Raw genomic sequence first — 17,425 nt, forward strand, 5'->3', positions numbered from 1 at the left:
ATGAACAACACAATAATGAAATTAAAAATTCTCTACAAGAAATCAGTACAAGAATAACTGAGGCAGAAGACCGTGTAAGTGGCCTGGAAGATAAAATAGTGGAAATAACTACTGCAGAGCAGAATAAAGAAAACATGAAAAGACGACAGTCTCAGAGACCTCTGGGACAACATTAAACACACCAATATTCAAATTATAGGGGTCCCAGAAGAAGAAGAGGAAAGAAAGAGACTGAGAAAATACGTGAAGAGATTATAGTTGAAAACTTCCCGAATATGGGAAAGGAAATAGTCAAGTCCAGGAATCTCAGACGGTCCCATACAGGGTAAAGCAAAGGAGAAACACGCCGAGACACATATTAATCAAAATATCAAAAATTAAATACAAAGAAAAAGTATTAAAAGCAGCAAGGGAAAAGCAACAAATAACATACAAGGGAATCCCCATAAGGTTAACAGCTGATCTTTCAGCAGAACTCTGCAAGCCAGAAGGGAGTGGCAGCACATATTTTAAATGATGAAAGGGAAAAACCTACAACAAATGTTACTCTACCCAGCAAGAATGTCATTCAGATTCAACAGAGAAATTAAAACCTTTACCGACAAGCAAAAACTAAGAGAATTCAGCACCACCAAGCCAACTTTACAGCAAATGCTAAAGGAACTTCTCTAGTCAGGAAGCACAAGAGAAGGAAACGACCTACAATAACAAACCCAAAACAATTAAGAAAATGGTAATAGCAATGTATGTATCGATAACTAAAATGTAAATGGATTAAATGCTGCAACCAAAAGACATAGACTGGCTGAATGGATATAAAAACAAGACCCGATTATATGCTGTCTGCAAGAGATCCACTTCACACCTAGGGACACATACAGACTGAAAGTGAGGGGATGGAAAAAGATATTCCATGAAAATGGAAATCAAAAGAAAGCTGAGGTAGCAATTCAAATATCAGACAAAGTAGACTTTAAAATAAACACTATTATAAGAGACAAAGAAGGACACTACATAATGATCAAGGGATCAATCCAAGAAGAAGGTATAACAATTGTAAATATTTATGCACCCAACACAGGAGCACCTCAATACATAAGGCAAATACTAACAGCCATAAAATGGGGAACTGACAGTAACGCAATAATAGTAGGGGACTTGAACACACCACTTTCACCAATGGACTGATCATCCAAAATGAAAATAAATAAGGAAACACAAGCTTTAAATGGCACATTAAACAAGATGGACTTAACAGATACTTATGGGACATTCCATCCTAAAACAACAGAATACACTTTCTTCTCAAGTGCTCATGAAACATTCTCCAGGATAGATCATATCTTGGGTCACAAATCAAGCCTTGGTAAAGTTAAGAAAATTGAAATTGTATCTAGTATCCATTCCGACCACAATGGTATGAGACTAGATATCAATTACAGGAAAAAAACTGTAAGAAATACAAACACATGGAGGCTAATCAATACACTACTAAATAACCAAGAGATCACTGAAGAAATCAAAGAGGAAATTTAAAAAATACCTAGAAACAAATAACAATGAACACATGACAACCGAAAACCTACGGGTTGCAGCAAAAGCAGTTCTAAGAGGGAAGTTTATAGCAATACAATCCTACCTCAAGAAGCAATAAAAATGTCAAATAAACCACCTAGCCTTACACCTAAAGCAATTATAAAAAAGAAGAACAATAAAACCCCACAGTTAGCAGAAGGAAAGATCATAAAGATCAGATCAGAAATGAATGAAAAAGAAATGAAGGAACAATAGCAAAGATAAATAAAACTAAAAGCTGGTTCTTTGAGAAGATAAACAAAATTGATAAAGCATTAGCCAGACTCATCAAGAAGAAGAAGACCAAATCAATAGAATTAGAAATGAAAAAGGAGAAGTAACAGTTGACACTGCAGAAATACAAAGGAACATGAGAGATTACTACAAGCAACTATATGCTAGTAAAATGGACAACCTGGAAGAAATGGACAAGTTCTTGGAAAACCACAACCTTCCAAGACCAAACCAGGAAGAAATAGAAAATATAAACAGACCAATCATAAGCACTGAAATTGAGACTGTCATTAAAAGCCTTCCAACAAACAAAAGCCCAGGAACAGATGGTGTCACAGGTGAATTCTATCAAAAATTTAGAGAAGAGCTAACACCTATCCTTCTCAAACTCTTCCAAAGTATATCAGAGGGAGGAGCACTCCCAAACTCATTCTACGAGGCCACCATCACCCTGATACCAAAACCAGACAAAGATGTCACAAAAAAAAGAAAACTACAGGCCCATATCGCTTGTGAACATAGATGCAAAAATCTTCAACAAAATACTAGCAAACAGAATCCAACTGCACACTAAAAAGGATCATACAGCGTGATCAAGTGCAGTTTATCCCAGGAATGCAAGGATTCTGCAATATATGCAAATCAATGTGATACACCATATTAACAAATTGAAGGATAAAAACCATATGATAATCTCAATAGATGCAGAAAAGGCTTTCAACAAAATTAAACACCCATTTATGATAAAAAAAAAACCCTTCAGAAAGTAGGCATAGAGGGAACATACCTCACCATAATAAAGGCCATATATGACAAACCCACAGCCAACATCATTCTCAATGGTGAAAAACTGAAACCATTTCCACTAAGATCAGGAAATAGACAAGGTTGCCCACTCTCACCACTGTTATTCAACATAGTTTTGGAAGCTTTAGCCACAGCAGTCAGAGAAGTAAAAGAAATAAAAGGAATCCATATTGGAAAAGAAGAAGTAAAACTGTCACTGTTTGCAGATGACATGATACTATACATAGAGAATCCTAAAGATGCTACCAGAAAATAACTAGCGCTAATCAATGAATTTGGTAAAGTAGCAGGATACAAAATTAATACACTGAACTCTCTTGCATTCCTATATATTAATGATGCAAAATCTGCAGGAGAAATTCAGGAAACACTCCCGTTTACCACTGCAACAAAAAGAATAAAATATCTAGGAATAAACCAACCTAAGGAGCCAAAAGACCTGTATGCAGAAAACTGTAAGACACTGACGAAGGAAATGAAGGATCATACAAACAGATGGAGAGATATACCATGTTTTTGGATTGGAAGAATCAACATTGTGAAAATGACTATACTACCCAAAGCAGTCTACAGATTCAGTGAAATCTATCAAACTACCAATGGCATTTTTCACAGAACTAGAACAAAAAATTTCACAATTTGTATGGAAACACAAAAGACCCCAAATAGCCAAAGCAATCTTGATAAAGAACAACGGAGCTGGAGGAATCAGGCTCCCTGACTTCAGACTATGCTACAAAACTACAGTAATCAAGATAGTATGGTGCTAGCACAAAAACAGAAATATAGACCAATGGAACAAGATAGAAAGCCCAGAGATAAACCCACATACCTATGGTCACCTTATCTTTGATAAAGGAGGCAAAAATATATAATGGAGAAAAGACAGCGTCTTCAATAAGTGGTGCATGGAAAACTGGACAGCTATATGTAAAAGAATGAAATTAGAACACTCCCTAACACCATATACAAAAATAAACTCAAAATGAATTAAAGACCTAAATGTAAGGCCAGACACTATAAAACTCTTAGAGGAAACCATAGGCAGAACATTCTATGACATACATCACAGCAAGATCCTTTTTGACCCACCTCCTAGAAGAATGGAAATAAATACAAAAATAAACAAATGGGACCTAATGAAACTTAAAAGCTTTTGCACAGCAAAGGAAACCTTAAACAAGATGAAAAGACAACCCTCAGAATGGGAGAAAATATTTGCTAATGAAGCAACAGACAAAGGATTAATCTCCAAAATATACAAGCAGCTTCTGCAGCTCAGTATCAAAAAACAACCCAATCCAAAAATGCACAGAAGACCTAAATAGACATTTCTCCAAAGAAGATATACAGATTGCCAACAAACACATAAAGAATGCTCAACATCATTAATCATTAGAGAAATGCAAATCAAAACTACAATGAGGTATCACCTCACACCGGTCAGAATGGCCAGCATTAAAAAATCTACAAACAATAAATGCTGGAGAGGGTGTGGAGAAAAGGGAACCCTCTTGCACTGTTGGTGGCAATGTAAATTGATACAGCCACTATGGAGAACAGTATTGAGGTTCCTTAAAAAACTAAAAATAGAACTACCACATGACCCAGCGATCCCACTACTGGGCATATACCCTGAGAAAACCATAATTCAAACAGAATCATGCACCACAATGTTCATTGCAGCTCTATTTACAATAGCCAGGACATGGAAGCAACCTAAGTGTCCGTGGACAGATGAATGGATAAAGAAGATGTGGCACATATATACAATGGGAAATTACTCAGCCATAAAAAGAAACGAAATTGAGTTATTTGTAGTGAGGTTGGTGGACCTAGAGTCTGTCCTACAGAGTGAAGTAAGTCAGAAAGAGAAAAACAAATACCATATGCTAAACACATATTTATGGAATGCAAAAAAAAAAAAAAATGGTTCCGAAGAACCTAGGGGCAGGACAGGAATAAAGATGCAGACATAGAGCTTGCACTTGAGGACATGGGGAGGGGAAAGGGAAAGCTGGGACGAAGTGAGAGAGTGGTATGGACAAACATACACTACCAAATGTAAAACAGATAGTGGGAAGCAGCCGCATAAAACAGGGAGATCAGTTCAGTGCTTTGTGACCACCTAGAGGGGTGGGATAAGGAGGGTGGGAGAGTAACGCAAGAGGGAGGGGATATGGGGATATATGTATACGTATAGCTGATTCACTTTGTTATACAGCAGAAACTAACACAACATTGTAAAGCAATTATACTCTATTAAAGATGTTAAGGAAAAAGAAGCAAAGTACCATCTACTATATGATTCCATTCTACTGCCTTAGAAAGTCAATTCTAAAGACAGAGGAAACATTAGTGATTGATTGGGGTAGAAGAGATGAGAATTGACTGCAAATGAGCAAAAGGCACCTTTTTGGGGAGATGGGAATGTTTTAAATCTAGAATGTGGTTGCTCAAGTCTATAAATTAACGAATAAACATTGAGTAGTACACTTAAACTAGGTGAGAGAAAAACTATTTCTGTTTTTTAAAATGCGTTCTTGAAAAATAAGGGAAGAGAAATACACTCAAATTTTGACCAAAATAGAGCAATAAAGCCACTATAGACTGACATGAAGGCTTGTTACCTATGAGAGAATATGTGATTATATCCTATAGCCTTTTGAATCCCTTAGGGATTGACATATATATACTAATATGTATAAAATAGATAACTAATAAGAACCTGCTGTATAAAAAATAAGTAAAATAAAATTCAAAAATTCAGGGAAAAAAAGCATTTCCTATGATTCTGCAGAATCCTGTTTTTGTATAATGGACTGTTCAACCCTAATGTGTTTTTTGCCTGAAGAGGCTCTTTGAACCACACTCTCAAGGTATTATCTTGTTTTTGCCATTATATATATATGCATGTATGTATGCATAATTTCCAGTGGTTCCCATGCATTCTTATCATTAATATCTCTTATTTCCATTTTTTCTCTTTCTCTACAATAAGTGTAGCACTTATTAATTGTAACTGTGATATTTACTTTGTTTTTGTACTTAAGCTTATAGCAGATTCACAGCCTTAACTCCAGACATTGGGCGCCTAGTGTCTTAAGAAGTTAAAATCTAATGTTGGTAACTTTTTCTTTTGTACCATTCTTCTGAAGTTACAAGGTACCCCTTAGCAAATTAACACAAGACAATAAGACTATTTATCTGAATGACTAAACCTCCCAGCAAGTAAAGACATGTAGCTGCAGTAGATTTGCCTTGGTTTTAAGAGGTTTACCTTGTACTTTATTTTCAGAGGTGCCATTGTTGAAGCTTCTTGCTGGTGGCAACAGATGTTCATTACAAGGGCCGTAGTTCATTACACATGGGTTCTGTCTGCCCCTTTAGGTATATAGTTCTTCTCCATGTCTGTTTATAGCTCTTAGCTTCTTGAGCACTTGAGAAGCAGCAAGCACTCAACTCCAGTGAGAAAGTGAAAAAGTTTAGACTCCTTTCAGTTCCAGAACCCTGAATCCACATTTGGTATCAGAGACTTATAAGTAGACGGAAGGAAGGAACAGTTGGCTAATGTCAGCAGAGACAGTGGCGAGCATATCAGCACAGGTCATCAAAAAGAAAAGATGGAAGGAGGCAGAAAGTCCATTGGAAGTGTAAAATCCCAGTAAGAGAGTGGATCTGCCCCAGGAAGGCTTCAGTAGAGACAGTCACATCCTTCGCATGTGTTGCAAAGAATCCATTGCATGAATGGCCTCTGACAAGGGGAAGTTCAGGAAGACATGGCTGGCCCTGACCCCAGGATGAAAATCTCTGAGGTGTAAAGTACCAGGTTGGACTCTGTGGGCCATGAGTGATTTTTCCTGTGCCTGTCCTAGGAGCTATCTGTATTTTTCTTCTGAGGTAGAAGCATATTCCCTGGGCAGACTGCTTTTTCTGTGTGGTTTCCATTGGGTTAAATCTAGCAAGGGAGATCCTAAGAACTTCATATGGTGAGTTTTTTCTGAGCCAGAGACTGAAATTCTTTCCTGAGCCCGAAGAGGGAATTCTGACCACTGGGAACCCATGGCAGTCATGCAATAAATGCTTTGCCCCAAATCAGGTCTGTTTATCTATGATTATTCTGTTTAAATGTATTAGTTAACATTCTCACGTGATTTGTATTGCCTTTTCTAGCCATCTTGCTACTTTTTGCCCTTGATATGGCTTAAGAATCCAGTTGTAGTTCAACTTTGGCTCATCCCCAGCTCCATGGCTGTAGTTTTCAGCAATATGGCTTTGGTAATAAGACTCCAGCCACCATCTGGGACTTGGCGTGTTATGAGCCTGATCTGTAATTGGATGCCTTTAAAGAACTTGTCTGTGATTGTGAACATGAACTAAGTAACAGGTCCAAATAACAGGGCGATGTACGTTCAAGATATATAAGCTCTTTATCTGTAGTACCACGTCTGATAATACTTGGTCTCACAAAGCAAGGGTCTAGGCATATAGTAGTCCTCTTTGTACTCCAGAAACACTACGGGAAGGCTTTTTTTTTTTTAAACATCGATATGTCTGGGTCCCCTGTCCAGTGATTCTGATTTAGTAAATTGGGGGAATCCAGGTATCTGTATTTTTGAAAATTCTCCAGTAAGGTTGCCCAACCAGGGTTGAGAACCACTGTGTGCATATGTGGCCCTCAGCATGTAGCATGGAGCCCACAACCAGTGTGTTTGGGTTCAAATCCTGTCTGCATACACTTAAGCAAGTTACTTGACTGCTCCAAGCTTCCCTGGTGGTGCAGTGGTTAAGATTCCGCCTGCCAATGCAAGGGACACGGGCTTGAGCCCTTGTCCGGGAAGACCCCACATGCCATGGAGCAGCTAAGCCTGTGCGCCACAACTACTGAGCCTGCACTCTAGAGTCCTTGAGCCACAACTACGGAGCCTACGCACCACAACCACTGAAGCCCGTGCGCTTATAGCCCGTGCTCTGCAGCAAGAGAAGCCACCGCAGTGAGAAGCCCATGCTCCGCAATGAAGAGCAGCCCCCGCTCACTGCAGCTAGAGAAAGCCCACATGCAGCAACAAAGACCCAGTGCAGCCAAAGATAAATAAATAAAATAAATTAAAAATTTTATGAAAAAGAATATTTCGTAGGGTTGTCATCATAGTTAAACCATTTATGGTAATTGACCTGGAAATGCTGTTTCCTCTTGTTTGATTATTTCTCTAGATCAGAGGAAGATCCGGCTTGCTGATGGGTTTTGTATGCTCTTTGAGCTAAGAATGGGTTGGGGTGGGGGGTAATCGAAAGAAAAATCATATTTTGTGATACATCAAAAATACATGAAATTCACATTTTGATGTCTATAAATAAGGTTTGATGGGAACCACAGTCATGTTCCTTCCTTTACATATCTTCTGTGGTTGCTTTCACACTACAGTGGCATAGTAGAGCAGTTGTCACAGAAACTGTACGTCCCACAAAGCCTGAAATATTTACAGTTTGCCCTGTCACAGAAAATCTGTCTACCCCCGCTCTAGATCTTTGCAGTCCCCAGAGCCCAGTTGGGTTAATCACAGCCCTTCTCGAACAGGACAAAGAACGAGGAAGCCTTTTTGCCTGGATGTTCTGGTGTTTTTGATGCCCCGTGTTACTTACCAGGGTGGATTGAAGGAAGCACAAATTCAATAGCTATACTGAGCCTGAGGTTACAAATGCATATCTTGGGTCCTGTGTGGCATTGCTGGGATTGGAGTTAATAAATTACCCCCACCTTCTCCGTATTGTTTATCCACAGCATTTGCTTCCTAACAAGGAAGGCCCAGCCCAGCTTCCTGAAGCTTGCCAAGCACAGTCACCACCAGCACACAGCAGTTCAGGGAGAAACGCCTCAAGGGCATTTAATAACATTTGCAGCTTAGTGAACTGGAATGGTTTTCCAGAGAACTGAGAGTCGATGTGAATGCTTTTCCCAGTACTCAACGAAACGCCAGAGTCATATAGCCGCGAATCCCAAGGACATAAGGGTAACGAAATTCAGGGACGTGCCTATGTTCTAGATGCCCTGTTTTCCCTTCTCATACCCTGAACAGGATTTATATTATCGACCCTAATACCAGTTTCCAGGGTTTACTGTGAATTCTTAGGCATAGAAATGTAAAAATCCAAATACAGAAGGCCAGGTTCCTGCCCAGCAGTGCTTCAGTGGAGAATTTGCTCCGAGCTCCCATCCGGGAACAGGTAACCCCAGCCTTCACCCCTGGTGCACCTGTCCTTTCAAGGGTTGCCTAGAATCGGATGGAAATCCAGCCTGCTGAGGTGTTTTGTTTGGCCTATACGATTTTGTTGTTTGAATTTTTTGAATGAGTTGCCAGCATTTAAAAATCAGGAGATTTCATATAAAATCTGGACCCCCAGCCTTTCTCGAAGCAGAGGATGGTTTGGCATCACCGCCCCTGCGTTCCCACATGACAGCAGTTGGCACTCCTTGAGTAGCAGCTGTGACAGCTGCTGTCTCCTTGGGGCGGGGCCTGCAGTCCACTGCTGCCTTGCTCAAGTCATCTTCTGGCCTCAGCCTCATTGCAACTTGCTGGGCCGCACCTTTCCTAGGTGCTGTTCAGGTAGCTCTTTGTAGAGTCTTCGATTCCTTAGTTATAGGTAATTTTCACTTGTCACCTGACATGCTAAAGAGTCATAAAGCCAAATGCATCATTTTGACCTAAACTGTCATCTGGGAAACCTTCTTGTTTAATTTCGTTTGTAGGGTTGAAAAAACAACTCACCATGTAGGAAGTGGGTACAAGATTATATTACCTTGTTGTTTTTTTGTTTTTTGTTTTGTTTTAACTTCTCAAAAGGAGAGCAGAAGAAAAGCAGCCCAGACAGTATGGTGGACTGAAGCTAGGAGATCTTGGTTGGTTCCAGCCTCGACTTTATAATCCATATTAATAGCTGCACTGTTTGCAAACCTATTCTGCTTAGCACTAGACTTGACACCTTAAATATGCTTTCTTTTCTGTCCTTTACAATTGCAAGGTAGATTATATATTTACAGTTGTACAGATGAAGAAACTGACCTATAACGAGTAAAGTAACTTGTTTTAAGTCACATAGCTAGTAACTAATTGAATTTGATTTCAAACCCAGGTCTCTTGATTTAAAGTCTAGCATCTCAGGCATATACATGCATTATATCATAGCAACCCTATGAAATTAGCATTGTTATCTTTATTTTACTGGTGAGGAAATTGAGACTCAATGCAGTTAAATAAATGGAGGAACTGAGTTTAACAAAAAAAAAAGATAAAGTCCAGCATCTCTCTGTTATCTCTGTGACCTTGGGTAAGCCGTAGGTTGGAGTGAACTGTTTCCCTCCAGCTCTAAAATGATATAATTTTCTAAAATAAACAGACCAAAAACCCTCTATTTTCTTCTATAAGAAGCAAAACTTTAAATTCAACAATTGAAGGTAGTACCTACTATTCAAGCTTCAAGGAGAACCATTTGTACCATTTCCCCCTGCCTTCTTAGAGTTCAAGAGCAAGAGGGCTCCGTGAGTTGAAAAATATTCCACAGTCATGATGACTATAGCCTCATAGCATATTCATTCGATGGTCTTACTGGGTGAAACGGAGTCGGATTACAAGGATCTCATTTGCAAAAGTTCTGAGACCCTTGCATGCCCTATTCAAGAAGATTTTATTTTAACTTTAATCAGAATTCCATTTAAATGATTTAGAGTGTTTTTAGGCAGAATGGCTGTCTGAAGAGTAATGTCTTCTTAAACTATTAGGTTGTATTGACTTAAAGGTTGAGTACGTGTGAAAGACCATATCCTTCGGAACTGCTGCATAATAACACTCAACTTTAATTTCATATGAGAGAAACATTCAGTTCAGAGTACTATAAATATTAAAGTGGAAAACTGATTCTTTAGTCAGTTATCATGTAACTGCAGACCTACACAGGAATGCCATCAGTTTAGGGGTTCAGTTTCTTACCTTTTGTTTGACATTCCTTGGACTTGAGAAGCGTGTCGATGATTTCTGTTTTCCTTTGGGTTCGGCAATATGATTGTCTTCATATACTGATATTTTTTGGTATCTTTATTATACTGATTTTAAAGTTAATTCCATGACGTCATTGAATTTCACCATTCAGTTATTTTACTAATTTGTTCCGAGTCCTGTGTAGAGGGTGCTCTGTGTGCTGCGGGACTGTGTTGAGGCCCCTGTGACCCTATCTAGGGAGGTATGATCTTTGTCTGAAAGAAAGCATCATCCTCTCCCTTCCCAGCCTGGAGACACTGCATTTCTCCTTTAAGGTCCAGGTGAAAGATCACCTCTTCATCAAGGCTCTCTGATCCCCACTTGCTGTCTCCCCTCCTTCTCTCATTAAGTTCTTCCTCCTCTAAGACCCTTTAACACTTTTTTCAGCTTCATTGAGGTATAGCTGACAAATGAATTTGTAATATATTTAAAGAATTTGAAAAAGAATAGACACATGTATATGTGTAATTGAATCCCTTTGTTGTACACTTGAAACTAACACATTGTTTATCAACTATACTCCAATATAGAATAAAAAGTTAAAAAAATAAAATGTACAACATGATGATTTGACATACATATACATTATGAAAGGATTCCCACCATTGAGTTAATTGACACCTATATCACCTCGCATATTAACCCTTTTAAGAATTATTTTCTTTTCGATGAGAACACTTATGTTCTACTCAGCAAATTTCATTTATATAATACAGTATTATCAACTATAATCACCATATTTTTTATATATATATATATATTATATTAAATCCTCAGACCTTGTTCATTTTATAACTGAAACTTTGTACTCTTTCACCAGCCCCTCCCTATTTCTCCCACCTCCTAGCCCCTGGCAACTATCATTCTACTCTCTGTTTTTATGAGTTTGACTTTTTTTTTTTAATTCCACGTGTCAGTGATAAGATGCAGTATTTGTCTTTCTCTACTTCACTTCTAATCATGCAAAGCCTGCTAGGTTCATCTATGTTGTTGAAAATGGCGGGATTTCCTTCTTTTTTAAAAAATTTATTTTTGGCTGCGTTGGGTCTTCATTGCAGTGCGTGTGCTTCTAACTGCAGTGGCTTCTCTTGTTGCAGAGCACGGGCTCTAGGCACATGGGCTTCAGTAGTTGTGGCACACGGGCTTCAGTAGTTGTGGCATACGGGCTCAGTAGTTGTGGCTCACGGGCTTAGTTGCTCTGTGGCATGTGGGATCTTCCCGGACCAGGGCTCGAACCTGTGTCCCCTGCATTGGCAGGCGGATTCTTAACCACTGCACCACCAGAGAAGCCCTTCTTTTTTTAAGGCTGAATAATATTCCTGTGTGCATGCGTCTCACATTTTCATTCATCAGTCAACACTTAGGTTGTTTCCATATCTTGGCTTGTGAATAATGCTGCAATGAACATAGGAGTACAGATATTTCTTCAAGATAATGATTTCATTTCCTTTGGATAAATACCTGAGAGTGGAATTGCTAATCATATGGTACTTCTATTTTAATTTCTTGAGGAACCTCCACACTGTTTTCCATAGGGCCTGCACTAATTTACAGTCCCACCAACAGAGCACAGGGGTTCCCTTTTCTCTACATCCTCACCGACACTGGTTATCTCTCGTCTTTTTGATGATAGCCATTCTAACAGGTGTGAGGTGCATAGCACTTTTTATACATTAATCATCATTGTATGTAGTTCCGTGAACTCCTTGTGAGTAGATGTTTTTTCTTACAACCATTGTGTGCTCAATACATGTGGTGTTGGTCACACAGTGGGTGCTTATAAAGGGACAGAGGCTGAAACCAAGCAATTAGAAAATACTTTTATTTTATCACAAATCATTTTGTATCATAGGATTAAACTTTGATAAGTGAGAATCTTTTTTTTTCATTTTGTTGCAGACCACTAAAAATAGTTGAAATGTACTTAAAAACATTTTTTTTTAATTTCATTCAGATGAACTTCTTATCTACTTCCAGGTATTTTCTTGGCCCCCTGTGTGTATTTGCCTTGGTGATACAATAACTAACGACTCCTCTGGGGCAGGGTTTTAAACATTAACTCCTACTACTCTGCCAGTCTGGGCATTGCAAGGTTTAGGAGGAAATGGTAGTTCACAGCATGGTATTGGTGCATCAGCTGAGAGGACAGGGCATTCCTGCCCCAGGTATTAGCCTCTTGCTAAACAAGAGGATAGCACGTGACTTCTGAGAGTAAGGGTGTAACTGCCCAAGCCATGTATATTTAATACCTACCAGGTACAAGGCACCATGGGGCTCTATTGACACATAAGACATGCTCCCTCCTTGAAGGCCTTTTGTTACAGATGTGAAGAAGTGATGTACAAACAGCCAACCTTCACGTAGGGAAGAAAGTGATAATTACCAGTAAGGACAATAAGAACAGCATGAAGTGGAAGTAAGTTTAGTAGTGTTTGGAATTCTTGCAAATCTTAGTTAAGATAATGCGGTGCTATGGGGCCCGACTCATAATAATTCTCAGCCAATGTCAGCTGGATCCTTGATGTTGAAATTAAGTGCAAGGGTGTTTCAGAAAGAGGAGGTATATCTGTCCAAGGTCATTGAAGTTTTCGGGCAAAGTGGAGAGTTAGTCGGGCATGTATAGAGAGGACGTGAAAGTGTTCTGACCTTAGTCTCTAGAAAAGGAAGAAGAATAGGCTGATGGTAATGACCAAAGCCTTCTTTGCATAAACATTTATACAAATTCCATGTTTTTATAATGGTTGATTCTTATTATGGATAATAAAACCAAGTTCCCCAGAAGATTGAATCAGTCCAGCTACATTTGCATTGCTGGTATCTGGTGAACGCTATCCACCTTATTTATTTATTTACTTTTTTTTTTTTTTTTTTTTTTTTTGCGGTACGTGGGCCTCTCACTGTTGTGGCCTCTCCTGTTGCTGAGCACAGGCTCCGGACGCGCAGGCTCAGCGGCCATGGCTCACGGGCCCAGCCGCTCCACGGCATGTGGGATCTTCCCGGACCGGGACACGAACCCGTGTCCCCTGCATCGGCAGGTGGACTCTGAACCACTGCGCCACCAGGGAAGCCCCCGCCTTATTTTGATAGGTGGAATTCAGAACTGGGAAAAACTAGGCTATTTTTGACCTACAAGCTGTATTTTGTTTATCACCATTCTGCTTCATAGAGGCACATTATCTCACAGAACTTGATCTAAGGTGTTAACCACAGTACCTCTTCCTTTAATATTCTTCCCGCGAGGCCACAGCTTATCAGGTATAATAATCTCTCATTTTTTCTTTGACTTAAAATATTACTTCTAGACTTTTCCCCAACACTTTTTATCAATTTTTTAATTGCAACGTAAGATAAACACACTAGAATACATCTATGTGTATATAAATACATAAATAGCCTCCTTTTAGGACTGCAGTGAGCAGGGAAGAAAAGGGGAGTGAACCTTCCATTTCTGTAATTTTCTTTTAATCATGGAATACCTAATAAAATTCTAGATTTTTTTTAGAACAGAGCTTCAAGACTGTAGCGTGATCCCTTTTTAACTTTCAACCCTGTTGCAGTTACCTAAAATATATGTATGAATAGATATCTATACATGTATGTCCACAATCTTGTTTTTCTTTATCTCCTGGAGTACTTTCCTTAGAAGTTATTTTCAGAAAAAAGTAATTTCCCTTATCACTGACTGCCTTTTTCATCAAAGGCCATAGTGACTGCTTTTGAATTCTTTTAACTCATTTGCAATTCTAAGACTCGTATGTGGGGTAAGGACGCTGATTATAGCTCCCCGTCCTGTCTTTAGCACTTTGCTCTTAGTCAGCTTTGCCAGCTACGCTATGTATTTACACAGGCCACAGGGTAAGACTCCATTGCCCTATTTACTGCCTATTCATTCTAATGCTGACTTTATATGTTCCCCTCAACAGTTCTTCTTTACAGGACCCTAGAGGCAAAGAGATAGAGAGACAGAGACAATGGAGATCATCTAATCCCATCTCCACATTTTACAGCTAAGAGAAGGGATTTAGAAAGGCTATAACTGGATCAGATTGACCAGCGTGGTAGTGATTTACAAACATTGCACAGGAACTTATATATGAAAAGGCTGAACATATTAAAGTAATAATTTGTTGGTACTTGTGATAGAAAAGGCTTAAAAACCACATCATGATTGCTTTGTCCTTGCTCTAGATCAGGGTTTCTTCATCCTCACAGCATGGTGCTGTGCTTGTAACACATCTTAGGACAGATAGGAGTAAGGTCGAAAGTCAGGGGGATGTGGCAGTACCCAGGCTCGGTCCAGGTGAATGGCTGGCATGACGCCTCAGAGATTGTGGAGCAGATGGGCAGGGCTTAAGAAGAAGAATCCAGGTAGACAGTCGGCATGTTGGAGTTTTACCCATGGTTTGTTAGAGCTTAAGCCACATTGTGGGATACGGGGGTAAATGATGGGGACCAGTAAGGGCGCAGCAGCCGTGGCACACAGGTGACGGGGAAAGCAGCTCGGAAGGGGGGGCCATGGCCAAGGCCCAACCTTGCCTCAAACCCCAGTTCTTTTTCTCCTGTTGGGAGCATGCAGAGGGGCACTGACCAGTGGGGAGGCAAATTACCTTGTTGTAATGCACTAGGTTTAGGTCCAGACCCTGCTGCGGAGGGTCTTAGAAAGTCAGAGTTAGTCAGGCGCCCCACCAAAGCAGGCCTCTGTGTGCCCACCTTCATTCTCTGCTAGCAAAAAGAGACTGTTCTCTAGAAGCTGACCACCAGACCCTCCTCCAAGGAGAAGAGCATGTGGAACAGAGAGGCCTTGCCGTCTTAGGACCTGAGGCCCAGCAGGGAAACTTAGGCCTGGGAAACTGTTGTCCAGAGAGAGAACATGATGCGGCAGTGCAGCTCGGAGCAAACTCAGGAGGCCAGCATCATGGATTGGGAAGTAGGAGTAGGGAAGGGCTGGAATGTTTCAGGAACTTCTGGTTTTAAGCAGGATCAACCCAGGCCTAAGGCTTGAGGAACCTAGAGATAGGAGTCCTGGAGGAGCAGGGAAAGGCCCAGACAGATGAGGGCTGGAACAACCATCCCAGGCCTGTTTAGAGTCTCTGAGCTAAAAGTCAGCTGGCGGTTTCCAGTGACATAGGCCACTAAAATGAATGCATCTCTCATTTACAAGTGACGGCAGTGATAGGCCATCAGCTTGTAAATCTATATACACTCTTTTAATGACCGAGTCAAGCCATTTCGGTATGTTCCTCATGACAAGCCCTTGTTTTCTGAGAGACAAAAAATGACACAGTACAATTGCAGTTGAACTAAATGTTATTATGTATTTCAGTATGTGTCTTATCTCTTCTGTGTAAGAGAAATGGTGACAGGAATTAGAGAAAGTACCTATGTCTTCGGAAATTAACTAAGGTAATAATGGGGCAGAGTGGAATGTCCTGGGCTGTGAAACCAGGCCTGCTCACCAAGGTGGGACAGTGATGGAGCCTGGACACAGGTGTCATGAGAAAAGAGTTCAGAAGGCAGAGCGCAGAAGCCCCTGTGGTCTGGGCAGGACATGCGTTTGGGTGCAAACAGAGACAGGTAGACTGTCGAGAAAGGCAAGTGTCAGAGCCCCAGTCTTGGGCTGGACTTCAGAGGGAGCCAAAGTTGTAGGAATGTGGGGTGTAAGAATTGGGGGTACCATGCAGGCAGTGGGACACAGGGGAATGAGGCACAAGCCAAGGTAACAAAGCGAATATGAAATACAAGCATAATTAGTAGAAAAGTGGCTTAACTCAGAGATCCAATTTAGAGTAGAGGGACTAGATCCTTCCTGCTCAAAGTCAGGGTTGTCCTGGACAGAGCTAAATACAGCCCTGGGGGAGAGGCACCATTACTGCCCCATTTTACAGACGGGGAGACTAAAGCTTCAGGAGGCTGGCTAACCCTGGCTCTCACAGTCAGGGTGTGAGGAAACCGGCTGAGACCCAGCAGTTTTGCTCCAGGAGCAGTGCTCTACTTCCCGATCTCCATCACTAAGGGAATGACCTTGAGGAAGACCGGAAGGTTTGTTCAGGCACGGGGCTAGGCTTTTAAAATGTGCTACTGCATTTATTCTTGATAATCCCCTGGGAGATAAGTTTTGTCACTCTCACTTTATGGATGAGAAAATGCAAGCCTGAATGGCTTGCTCAGGGTTACACAGCTGATTAGTGACAGAGTCTCGATGTAACCCACACGTGTCCGAATGCCAAACCCCATTACTACATTAGGAACTACATTAGGAACTTGTCCTGAATTTTGGCTGTAATTAAGGATAAGCTGTTCTCTAAATAGGAAATTCTTTCATTTTAAGCAATTTATTCCAGTGAGGAAATGTTCAAAGTTAAAACGTGTAAGTACAAAGCTTTCTCAGAAAGCAAAATGAGATAGTTTTGTGCATGTTGAGATTTCATCATTGCTCTGCATGACTTGCCAGGTGAGTCAAATCCTGGTATCACCACTGGCCACATGAAGCACCATAGACAGCTGCTTAACTTATTTCCTTGTCCAGGGCAGAAGGATAATATTACCTATTTAAAAGGTTATTGTAAATAACCTTTAAGTATTAAGTATGAGAAGAGTATAACTTTCCCAGTCTAGTACCTTAGACCATAATAGATTCTCAACAAATGTTGGTCCTCTTCAATTCTATCTCATGCTGTCTGTCATATTTTCATGGTTGCTCCCCACACTTACGATCTGGTCTGTCGTCCAGCCCTGCCTTTCTTATTTCTTGGCAAACAGCTTGTCTTATTTCACAG

At 40.3% G+C, this 17,425-nt stretch overlaps 1 protein-coding gene across 2 annotated transcripts in view; it reads left to right on the plus strand.

The window, feature by feature from the left end:
• Positions 1 to 17,425, plus strand: part of NR3C2 (nuclear receptor subfamily 3 group C member 2) — a 367,456-nt gene that overhangs the window by 216,713 nt on the left and 133,318 nt on the right. The gene's annotated exons all lie outside the window — the stretch shown is intronic.

The sequence above is a fragment of the Pseudorca crassidens genome, chromosome 4 (assembly GCF_039906515.1).
Source record: "Pseudorca crassidens isolate mPseCra1 chromosome 4, mPseCra1.hap1, whole genome shotgun sequence".
In the NCBI taxonomy this organism is placed as follows: Eukaryota; Metazoa; Chordata; class Mammalia; order Artiodactyla; family Delphinidae; genus Pseudorca; species Pseudorca crassidens.